Source organism: Ailuropoda melanoleuca, chromosome 8 (genome assembly GCF_002007445.2).
Source record: "Ailuropoda melanoleuca isolate Jingjing chromosome 8, ASM200744v2, whole genome shotgun sequence".
Classification (NCBI taxonomy): Eukaryota; Metazoa; Chordata; class Mammalia; order Carnivora; family Ursidae; genus Ailuropoda; species Ailuropoda melanoleuca.
In genome coordinates, this window is record NC_048225.1 from 105,004,626 (window position 1) to 105,015,071 (window position 10,446).

A 10,446-nucleotide genomic window follows, 5' to 3' on the forward strand; every position below is an offset into this window, starting at 1 on the left:
GGGTCCCAATTTACTGAAGAGATCTGGTTGGGGGGGGGGCGCTGTGGGGCTTAAGGGAAGTAGAGAGCCAGAAGGAAAGCGCGTGCAGAGGGTAGGAGAGGTGGGTGTGTGGACAATTTCCAAGGCTTGGCAGGGAAATGGGGTCACATCTGGGGCAAGGGGGATTCAGGGGTTTTGTGGAGCTGAGGAGCTGGTGAGGAACAAAGGGGAAATAGACTCTGGGGGGGTATGGGCTGAGTAGACTTCCTCCTGGGCTTCTTTGGGGGCCCCTCATCAGGATCTTAATTCCCCCGCGCAGTGAATTCATACAAAAGAAAGCCCACAGGTATCTCTTCCCAGGCATATGTCTGACTAGGTCTGTCTACATCAGTAGAAAACTGTGGGCAGAGATGGGCTTGGGCACAGTGCCCGAGTTAATGCATGGAAAGGCTTGGAAGGATGCCTGGTGAGCGTGCAACAAATTCGGACCCTGTTATTATTCTTATTGCTTCGATTACTCTAGAGGATTCTCTTCCTTTCTCTGCAACCTTGGGCAGGTCACCCTGCCTTTCTTGGCCTTTCTTTTCCTATCCCGCCCAGTCTACCCCTCCCATCTTCTTGCCTTTGTCCCTCTAAAATTTCCCAGAACTGGTGAGAAGAAAGGTGGAACATCTCTTTAGATGAGGGTGGAACATCTTGGAAGCAGGGAGGCAGACAGCCATCTGTGGGGTTTTGGTCAGGTCTGGAGGTGATCCTGTCATTGTGGCCCGGGCTGACTTCCTCCTCAGCCTTGCTCTGTGTGGGGGGGGTGGGGTGGGNGGGGGGGGGTGGGGGGGGTTCTTTGATGGGCACCTGTGCCAGGCACGGGAGCAGCCCCGGCATGGCCAGCTCACCCTGGCGTTCTTATCACTTGTCCTAACCTGGGCGGTCGCTGTGTTCTGGGGAAAGGAAAGGTCACTTTGAGGTTTCCCTTTTGCTTTAGCTGCTTGTTGCTTCCCGCCTCATCCAGGGTGGGAGCCACAGGGAAAGAGCCATCTCTGAGGGGCTAGTGGGTGGGGGGGTTGGGGGGAGCTGGGGATGAGGTAGGAGGGTTGGCGTCTCAGCTGGAGACCGTGTCCCTGGCAGGCGGAGTGAGGGTATAGGGGCTGTAGGTGTCCAAGGCATTTTATCAGTATCTTTTTATACCTATTGCCCCCATGTTTCTTGGACAAATTTCTCATCCCCTTTTCACCCCTGCATAATTTCCTCATCAGTCACGTGAAGGGGAAGATGAGATGTCCCTGAGTTGCCTTCGTGCTCGCCAGCGGTTCTAGGGACTGGTACCCTTGCTGGGGAGAGGTTCACTGCTACCACCCCCAAATCCCACTCCTTATCTCTACGCCCACTCTCCCCTCCTTCTCTGCTCTGCCTGCTGGGGACCAGGATGGGTGCTGGGCTGAGGAAACAAGCTCCAGTAAAAGGGATTGAGGTCAGACTTTGAAAAGCACTTTCTAGCAGGGAGACCTGACCGGTCACGGGACACTTAAAATAGACTTCTGGAAGTCTGCAAGGAGAGTAGGGTTAGTCTTAGTGGAAGCGGGCAAGTGGACAAGGAGACCAGGAAAGGACCCTGCTGGTCTGTTCAAGGAATCCAGAGCTTAGCCAGCACTGAACTGGTCCCTCCTTCCCTCAAAGAGCTCGCTGGCCTCAGACTCGGGTTGTTTGGTTCAGTTCAACACATACTCTCTAAACGCCAATGATGTGCCAAGACTCTGGACGTCAAGAGATAAAAAAGAGTCCATCTCTGCCCCCAGGGATTTATACAGATGAGCACCTAGAACAGTCATCCAGGCCCGGGAAGGGCCCGGAAGAGGCTATCACGGTGATGGAGGAGGCATGCGTGTTCACGCGCACGCTGCCCTGGAGGGCTTTGCCAGGTTCTGCGCCCCGGGACTGTGGGGCTCTGGCTGTGAGGAGACAGTGGGGAGGATTGTGAGGCTCTGGGCCGGGGTTGTCTGTGTGAGTGAAGCCATCCAGGGGCATAGCCCTCCCTCAGTCCGCCCTACTCGGGGTGCGCTCCCACTCCGAGGGGCACACTCTGAAAGTGGGTCTTCCTCCTGGTGCCTCAGATCCAGTGGGGCCAAGTGTAAGTGGGGAGTTTATGCTAGAAAGAGAAGAGATTTGCTTGACCTAGGCTGGGGACCTCACTGGCTGATTTTGAGGAGTGGGGGCACTGTCTGAGGGTGACTTGGGACCCCTCACAGCCTCAGGATGAGTCCAGTTCCCCCGGAATGATGGAGCTGTGCCCTTGCCACCCTCTCCTAATCCTCCAGCTCTCTTCCTTCCGCCGCCACCAATCTCTCAGGATTAATGGGGACAAATGGGATTCCATGCCGCCCATACGGGTGCCCTGAGCTGGTGGAGAGGTGAATGAATAAGAGAACATCTTGGGGGGGGGGGCAAAAGGAGGGGGAGACAGCCACACAGAGCAGGCTGGTGAGCCAAGCATTACGAGCTTTTTGCTTCCAAGACTTGAAAAGAAGGAAGAGTTGCGGCCAGCAGCTTCAAAGGCTGGTGGCCCGAGGACGATCCAATATTTTTGTTCTTTGCGAAGGAAAGCAGCCCTTGTTTCCCCTCACTCTGTTTTGGGGTCTGGCAGACCTCCTCCACGAGAGCCCCCATCCCACAGCCCCGTTTGGCCTCCTGCCCTGTAGCTGAAGTCCTTCCCTGGAAGTGAGGACCCAGGGGGCTCCTCAGAGGTGGAGGCTGGGGGCTGCTCTCAGACTCAGGGGCCACAGCGGCTTTCCCCCTGGGGCTCAGGTTGACAAACAGCCCAGACCCCCAGGACCGGTGGGCTCCTTTCCCCCCCCCCCCGTCTGTCCCTGCTGCCCCCCCTCTTCAAAGGATGACCCCTGGTGGGGGTGCGGGTGGGGCTTACCGGTGGGAGAGCGGAGCCCGCTGGGCAGGGTTGCAGGTGTGTCTGGGGAGCAGGCAGCCGAAAGGTGTTCCGAGGTGTGCGAAAGGGCTCTGCTCAAATAAATCCAGGGAGGCGTTTATAAATAACTTCACCTCAGGGCCACGGGGTGAGCCCCGGCTTCTGATTGGCTCCGAGGGGAAGTGGTTTTGAACACTACACCATAGCTAAGCCTGAGGAGATAGGAAAAGGAGATAAGGGGAAAAAGTTCCTAAATGAACAGCCCTTTTTTTGTTTTACCTGAGGAGCAGAGCTGTTTGATGGGAGCTTGGCACTTCCTAAATCCACCCCGAAGACAATAGGTCACATTCAGCGGGGCCCCTGCCCCACAGGCTCCCCCAAGGCGGCCGGGCCGAGGCTGAGGAGGGGACAAGGCAGACCCCTCTCCGAGCTTGCTGTCCTGCTGCTCGCAGGACTGGGGTCAAGCCAAGAAGGCTCTTGGACAATGGAACTCATTGAGGCCACCTGAAGGGTGGGGTCCTGGGCTGCTTGCTTTGAAGAATGGAGAGCTGGGCATGTGTTGGGGGACAGTAGACCTCTGAGCACCCCTGAGTGAGGGGACGAGCCATGGCTGGGAGGCCCTGAGGGCTCTCGGGACATTCCGGGCTGCAGTGGAGACCTGGTTCCCAGTTCTGTCCCCAGCCCTAAGCCACTCATCAGCTCTGCGCCTTGGTCTGTCCACCAGTGCCACAGGGGAAAGTATGCCTCGCTCTCCTAATGTGCCAGCTGGGATGCAGGGGGGACACCGAGGTTTAGGATCAGGTAAAGGGGTTCAAGAAACGGGATCTACCACAGTTATAGGTAAGGTGACTGGGGGGCTGGCAAGTCTGTAAATTATAGGCCTTTGTCACTTGCAGGAATGAATGTCTGCTTGGTCATGGCTCTGCTCAGGCTGCTGCCTGCCTTCTGGACTAGAGCTGCCTGCCCATCCCAGGCCCACTGAGCACTGTGGGAGAGCCTCAGAGAAGGTAAATAGGAGGGTTGGGGAATTTCTTGACGTATCTCCTGGGAAGGCCAGTCCCCACCTGAGGGCAAGAGCTCCTTTCTTTGGGACACCTGGGGGCAGCTCTGGTCCTGAATTGCCCTCCCATCTCTCTGGAAGAAAACAAAGACTCTGAGGTGGGCTGAAACCAGTACAGAATGCTTTGGGAAGGCCTCCCTGGAAGTCAAGGTGAAAATCCCCCTGGGAAGGCAAAATGAGCTAGTTTCATATAATAGGGCTCAATAAATATTTGTTGAATGAATGAAAGAATGAATTGTCTGTGAGCCCAACCCAGGGGAGAGTTTATAGATGCATTGCCTGTGGGGACTCGAGAAACCCCAGAGGTCACTGAGAGTTGTCAGGGTGTAGCCAGAGGCCTGAACAGGACTGCAGAGAGCTACAATGCAAGCCACCCTACCATCTGCTGAAGGAAAGATGATGCGTGCATGGACACTTCCTCGAGAAGCCCTTCCCCAGACTCCCACACTGGCTTAGCTGCTGGGTTCCCGTAATTCCCTTTGCTTCACCATGGTGACAATACCCTGATCACAACGGACAGTAATTATGCCTTCAATTACCAGTGTTTCTCCAAAGACTTGGAACTCTATAAGAAGGGCGTGGCCGTGTCTGTTTTGTTCACTTTGGTATCCCTACCACCTAGGCCCATACCTGCACTTAGTAGGAAGTCAGAATAGATTGATGGAATAAGGGAAGGATTGTCTGATGGAGTCTTTAAGCACAGCAGAGCCAGAGGCCAAGGCTTCATCCATGCATCTCCAGCATTATCCAGTGGCATGGGTAGTTTGACTTGTTCTAAATTTTGGGCAGACAATTCCTAGAAAGCAGATGAGGCATCAGGCTCTCCCTATAGCCAGGGTGACGATGGCTATCAAGATCACACAACTGAGTCCCCTTCCTGGGATACCATGCCTGGCAGAGCGACTTCTGGTTTTAATTTGGTTCTTTCAGAACAGAGAGTGCATCGCCCAACTGGCTGGAGCATCTGGGGCTGCCTGCAGGTGTATTTGTTTCTTTTAAACGACCCATGGACATTCTGGTCTATCAGTTGGTCTAGTGTGAGTTTTGTTAATGTGAGTCAGCCTCCCCTGAGTCTGATTGACTTTCCATTGTAACATTTGACTTTCACACAGGTGATCTGGTTTAATTCTCATAACAATTATGTCATGTAGGCATGTTGCTCTCATTTTTCGGGTGAGGAATCTGAGGTTGAGTCAAGTGAAATAACTTGTCATTAGGTCACAAAGATCTGGAAGGAAGAGAAGGAATCAAACCTGGATATTATAGTTTCAAATCTTATGCTTTGGCCACTATTATCACTTTTATGTTTGAACCTATGAAGCTTGAGACCTTATACAAGACCCCACCTTTTAGACACTTTGTTTCCCTTTTAGGTATAGCTCCAAAAGTAACCTGGATAAAGATGGCTGGGGCCACTGGAACAGGGTCTGGGGCTGAGAACTTGTTGGCTTTCCTCTCCAGCCCTTCTCCTGCTGTTTTGGCAAAATTCGGGGTAGCTAGGTCTTGTCTAATTAGAACAGGAAGGATAGATGAATGCAGAGGTTTCTACAGAGTCACCAAGGGAGCTGGACAGAGGTCTCAGAATCTGGGGACTGGTCATGAGCAGGAGACCCAGGAAGGAGGAAGCCAGACCAGAAGTCAGGTGACCAGAGGACAGGAGGGGGAGAAGCCCTAATGGCTCAAAAGGGCATGTTTAGGGGTATCTCGGGTGGAGTTAAACTGTGGGACAGAGTTAGGGCTGGTGGGGAGAAAACAAAGACACGGAGAGACAGGCAGATGGCAGCAGTAGAAGCACAGAGAAAAAGAGACAGACTCAGAAACAGAGAGAGGAGCAAAAACACACCTGCTGTTTTGCTCCCAAAGCAGCTCGGTCTTGAGGTTTGTTAAATCTTTGTTTTCACAGTGAAAGCAGATAAGCGCCCACCCTCCACTCTCTCTGGAGCAGGATAGATTGTCCTTTGCTAGCAAGCTGCTTTACCCTCACATCCAGGATCGAAAGCTGTGTTCGTTCACTCATTCTTTCATTCATTCATTCATTCACTTAAAACCCCTTATCGATTGAGTGCCCAGATCCTGTTCTGGGAATACTGAGATAAATAAGGCACAGTCCCTCCCGTGAAAAGGTCTTGCTCTGGTGGGGAGGACAGGGAGACGAGGAGAACAGCATCATCTAGAACGTGGAGTGCTGTGGGAGAGCAGAGCAGAGGCACCAGGCTCAGCCCTTGAGGGGAGGGGGGCAAGAAATCAGGGCAGACTTCCCCTGGTGGGGGAGGTGGGGGGCCGCAGAGGGCATGCCAGTGCTGGAGCCTGGAGACTTGAGCTCTAAACCCCAGGATGGCTTCTTCCATGACGAGGTAAGATAGAGGCTGCCTCTGGAAGCACTATTTGTAGAAGGGGTTTCCAGCTTGTCCCCAAACCTGCTGACTTCAGAGCCCATTCAATGTTCTCTGCTGTAAGCCCATCCCTGTGTTTCCCTCTGACCCAGAGCTCGGTCATCCTCCTCCAACACTATTGTTCAACACCTCTCAACACACACACACACACACACACACACACACACACACACACACGTACACATGCACGCACACACTCACTCACTCACTCATACCAAACAGGTTTTGAAGATTTACTGAGTTATGCAGATACAGCCAAAGTACTCACAAATTACCCTCCCAACACACCTCACTTTTGAGCTGGTCCGGTTAAGTTTTCAGATGAGCGAACTGAAGCTGAACCCCCAAGAAGGGGGCTAATTCTGCCACCGCTGTCCGGCTGTGGGCCTCTGGACTTATCTTCATCTGCCGGCCTCTTGCACGTGTGCTCTGTGTGGGACGTGTGCCAAAGGTGTGGGCAGGATCATGTTTTGGGCAGTGACTTAAGCAAATACCTCAAGGCTGGGGACAGAAAAATCTTGACCACCCTGCCCTGCAGTGGCAAGGTCTGACTTGGCCCCATGGCGGCCAGTTTCATGAGTGCATGGGAACTGGGTGGGCTGTGGAAAAACCCAAGGAACAGCTAATTCTCACCTCTCTCCCCAGGGAAGCCAGGGGCTCAGTCCCGCAGCTGTGAGCATCTCAGGCTGGTTGGGAGATGGGAGGTGGGGTGAGTAGGGTGATGCCGACCTGTGATTGGTCTTTCAGCTCACGGAACTTGAGCTCCTGCCGTGTGCCTAGTACTGTGCTCTATGGTGGGGACACAAGACCCATGCGAGCCAGTCCTTGGGAATTCGAGAGTCCAAAGGGAGCAGGCAGAGGGCTTCTCAGAGTTCATCCGATGGCAGCTGGGATAGTATGTTAGCAGGAACCTCGCTGGGGGCTCTGAAGGGTGGAAGGTAAGGGCTCTCTGGAGAGAGTCTGACTGGAGTTGGCCAAGGCCCCTAGGCATCCGAGGTCAGAGGAAAGGGACTGTCACAGATCCAGAGAATGGGGAGAAGAGGAATGGGCCTTAGGGTTCATCGGAGTCATCTCCCTGTGGCACAGATGAGAAGCTTGAGGCCCCAGAGACAGGAGGGACCTGCCCAAGGTCACCTAGAGAGGCAGGGGCAGAGCTGAGGTCGGTGCTCGCCCCAGGACTCCAGCCTGGCCCTGAAGCACAAACCAGGTTCTCTGCCTACAGAGGGAAGAGGGTATTACTTGGGGACCCCTCCCAGTCCCCATTCTCAGTGTCGCTCAGTTGTTACCCAGAGACATGCTGTTCCTCTGAGGTGGGCGCGTGAGGAGGGACTGCCCTGCTTGCTGAGCGCCTATCGATTTTGTTAAGGTTGGGCTTTGGGAGAAGCAGATGTTAAGGGAGGGGCTTGGGGGAAGCAGGTCTGCATGCGGGGGCTGGAGAGCCCGGAGATGCGGTTCCCAGGTGGGCCAGTCCTGCAACTTCCAGACAGGGGAAAAGATTCTGCCCAGAACCAGAAACTGGCGGACTGGGTGAGGGCATTGGAGGCAGTTCCCGCCGCCCTGGGCATGCCGAGAATAAGGCTGGAGGTGGGGAGGGGGTGAGTTCCAGGCTATTAATGTTGACTGACGGCCTCCTGGCTGTAATTCTGCTTTGAGGCCTTAAGCCAGGCACATATTAATCTGAATGTAGGGGCTGCCTCTAAGGGTGGGGTGTAGAGGGCAGAGACCCCCAATTCAGGGGGAACTGAGGTAGCTGGAGAAGTATGGGATTGCTAAGTGTGGGTTCCAGGGCCTCGTCCTGTCTCCAGGGTCTATGTTGGGCAAGAGAATTGGGTTCGAAGGTGTTGCTTTGTGACCTTGGGAAAGTCATAAGAAAACGATGTCGCCTTTCCTAGTTCACGTTCTCCAGGAAAGAGTAAGAATGTAAGGTCCGCATCACCTGCCACCCAGCCCAGTGCTCCCTGCTCTTCCGCCCAGATTACCCGGAGCACTCAGACCTCTCCTCTCCGAGAGCCATGGCGGTGCTTTCTGAACCCCACTGCTGGCAGAAGCGGGGGTGTTTAAGGTCTTGCTAGGTGTCATCTCCTTCACAGCTCCTTATGAGGGACTGTGTTGCATGCCCTTGGGAGACATCGAGATAGAATGGGAAGAACAAAGACTTCATGGTGAAATCCTGACTCTGGGTTTTCTAGTCATGTGACCTTGGGCCACGTATGAACCTCTCTGAGGCTCGGTTTGCTCACCTGTAAAAGGGGTCACCAGGCAAAAATGAAGTGCTTTCGTAAGGCAAGGTCCTTTCCTTGGGGCGCACGCAGACACCCCCCAGATGACTGCGCACCGTACGGCTGTTGTTTCTCTCCATCAGCTCTGATACCCCACGGCTTCAGCCGCACCCAGGCCAGCGGACCCCCTTCTTCACCCTGCACGTAAGTGTCCCTTGCACCCTTGTCCTGGGAAACTAGGGAAGCAGGAGTCTTGAGCTCCACTCGCGGTCTTGCCCTCAGCCTCTCAGGAGGCAGCCAGTTGGCAGAATGGATTCGGGAAGGTTCTTCTCCCAAGCTGCTGTAGTAGAGCAAAACCATCACAGCGTCTCCGGTCCCAGGCTTTGGAGCCCCAGTCCCCCCCTGCCCCCTTTTTGCCTCTGGGCGGTGCCGAGGGGAGAGGGCGGAATGTGAGTGTGAGCACCTGTGGTCTGGGGGCAGGATGCTTTTCTGAGAGGGAGTGGGACTCAGGGCAGGCTCCTTCCTCCCCCCCCCCAGACTTGCCTGGGCCTGAGGCAGCTGGGGTAAGCCCACTCACCCTGTGGGTCCTGGAGCCCTCCTGCCTGAGGAATAAACTAACCTCTCTAGGTCAGCCTCACAGTAGGCATGGGCAACTCTGTAAGAACAGTCTGGCAGGTGGAACTACCCTCAGTTCAAGGGGGGGTGATGGGGGGAGTGTGTCCGCCATGAGTTTTTTCCCAGTGGCTGTCTGGGGGAACAAGGCCAGGAATTTATCAGTGCCCCTCCCCCAAATAAACCTCCTATTGCTGGTTTTTTGTTGTTTTTTTCACCTTCCAAGGTCAGGCACTTAGCACCTCATTCCTTTCTCTCCCTCCTTCCAGCAAACGCCTCTGCCTGGCTACTCATAAAGGGCTCAGACAGAGGTGGGAGCGTGGTCAGGGGTAGGTTTTCAGCCCTAGAGAAGGGGCTTGTCCCCTCTGGATGGGGACTGGGACCGAGCCCGAGCCGGGGCTGTGGCCTGGGACATACGCAGGGTAGGCTGCTCTGCCTGACCGGCCTGAGTCCCATTGTCCCCCTGGGAGTCAGGGACCTGTGGGCCGTGCATGGAATTCCCTGAGCACGCGGTCCCAGGATGAGGGTCCCAGGATGAGGGTGCAGGAGGGAGTTAGGGGACGGCCTGCTGGGACTTCACCTGGGGCCACTTTTCTGGGATTTCCAGCACAGCAGGCAGAGGTGGGTATGACAGGGCTGGGCGGCTCCGGGGTCCAGGGCACAAGAAGTGCGTTTCCTAGCCCCCCCTCCCCCCAGAGTGCAGGGAACAGGCCACAGCATGAGTAGGTTCTGGGGAGTCCTGGGGACGCCTCGGTTGGCTGGGGCTAGTTCCTGTCAGCCCTCCAGGGCTGGGCTCCAGCCTGGGCTACTCACAGAGCGGCATTGTTCCCCGGGAGCCTCTTGAGCATTTAGCTTGTCTCGTCCTGCTGGTACATTCGTTGGCTGTGATTCCCGCTGAAGACATCTTCAAGGGGCAGGCAGGGCGCCAGGCTTGTGGGCAGGACCCAGACTGCTCCACTGAGCAGGGAGTTCAGAAGCAGCAGGGCCTCATCGGCCTGTGGTGTGACCATCAGGGCCCTTGGCCAAGGGCTGCGGCCACTTTGCCTGGGAAGTTCTGACGCTGCTGCTGGCCCCGGCCAGGAGGCTCAGGGCGGCCCGTCAACCGGAGTGACGGTGCGGGATTGGCTGAGGCTCCCCAGGGATGAGCTCTGTGGATAATAACAGCACCTACATCAGAGCGACACTGGACAGATGAAGCAAGGTAATGCGTGGAAGGCACCGGCACTTTCCAGAGTCCCCACCCCACCAACACTGTCCTTTCTCTTTTGC

At 55.3% G+C, this 10,446-nt stretch overlaps 1 protein-coding gene and 1 long non-coding RNA gene across 3 annotated transcripts in view; one reads left to right on the top strand and one right to left on the bottom strand.

Moving 5' to 3' along the window:
* Positions 1-6,744, bottom strand: part of SLC26A9 (solute carrier family 26 member 9) — a 36,340-nt gene extending 29,596 nt beyond the window's left edge. For both annotated transcript variants that reach the window (XM_034667134.1, XM_034667135.1), the window contains exons 1-2: positions 6,635-6,744; positions 3,028-3,105 (exon numbers count right to left, since the gene is read on the bottom strand). The gene's annotated coding sequence lies outside the window, so the exon portion shown is untranslated. The remainder of the gene's footprint in view (positions 1-3,027; positions 3,106-6,634) is intronic.
* LOC117803463 overlaps positions 1-9,445 on the top strand; it is a 22,531-nt gene extending 13,086 nt beyond the window's left edge. The window contains exons 2-3 of the long non-coding RNA XR_004627362.1: positions 3,790-3,900; positions 8,709-9,445. This is a non-coding gene — a long non-coding RNA (uncharacterized LOC117803463). The remainder of the gene's footprint in view (positions 1-3,789; positions 3,901-8,708) is intronic.
* The last annotated feature ends 1,001 nt before the right edge of the window (positions 9,446-10,446 follow it).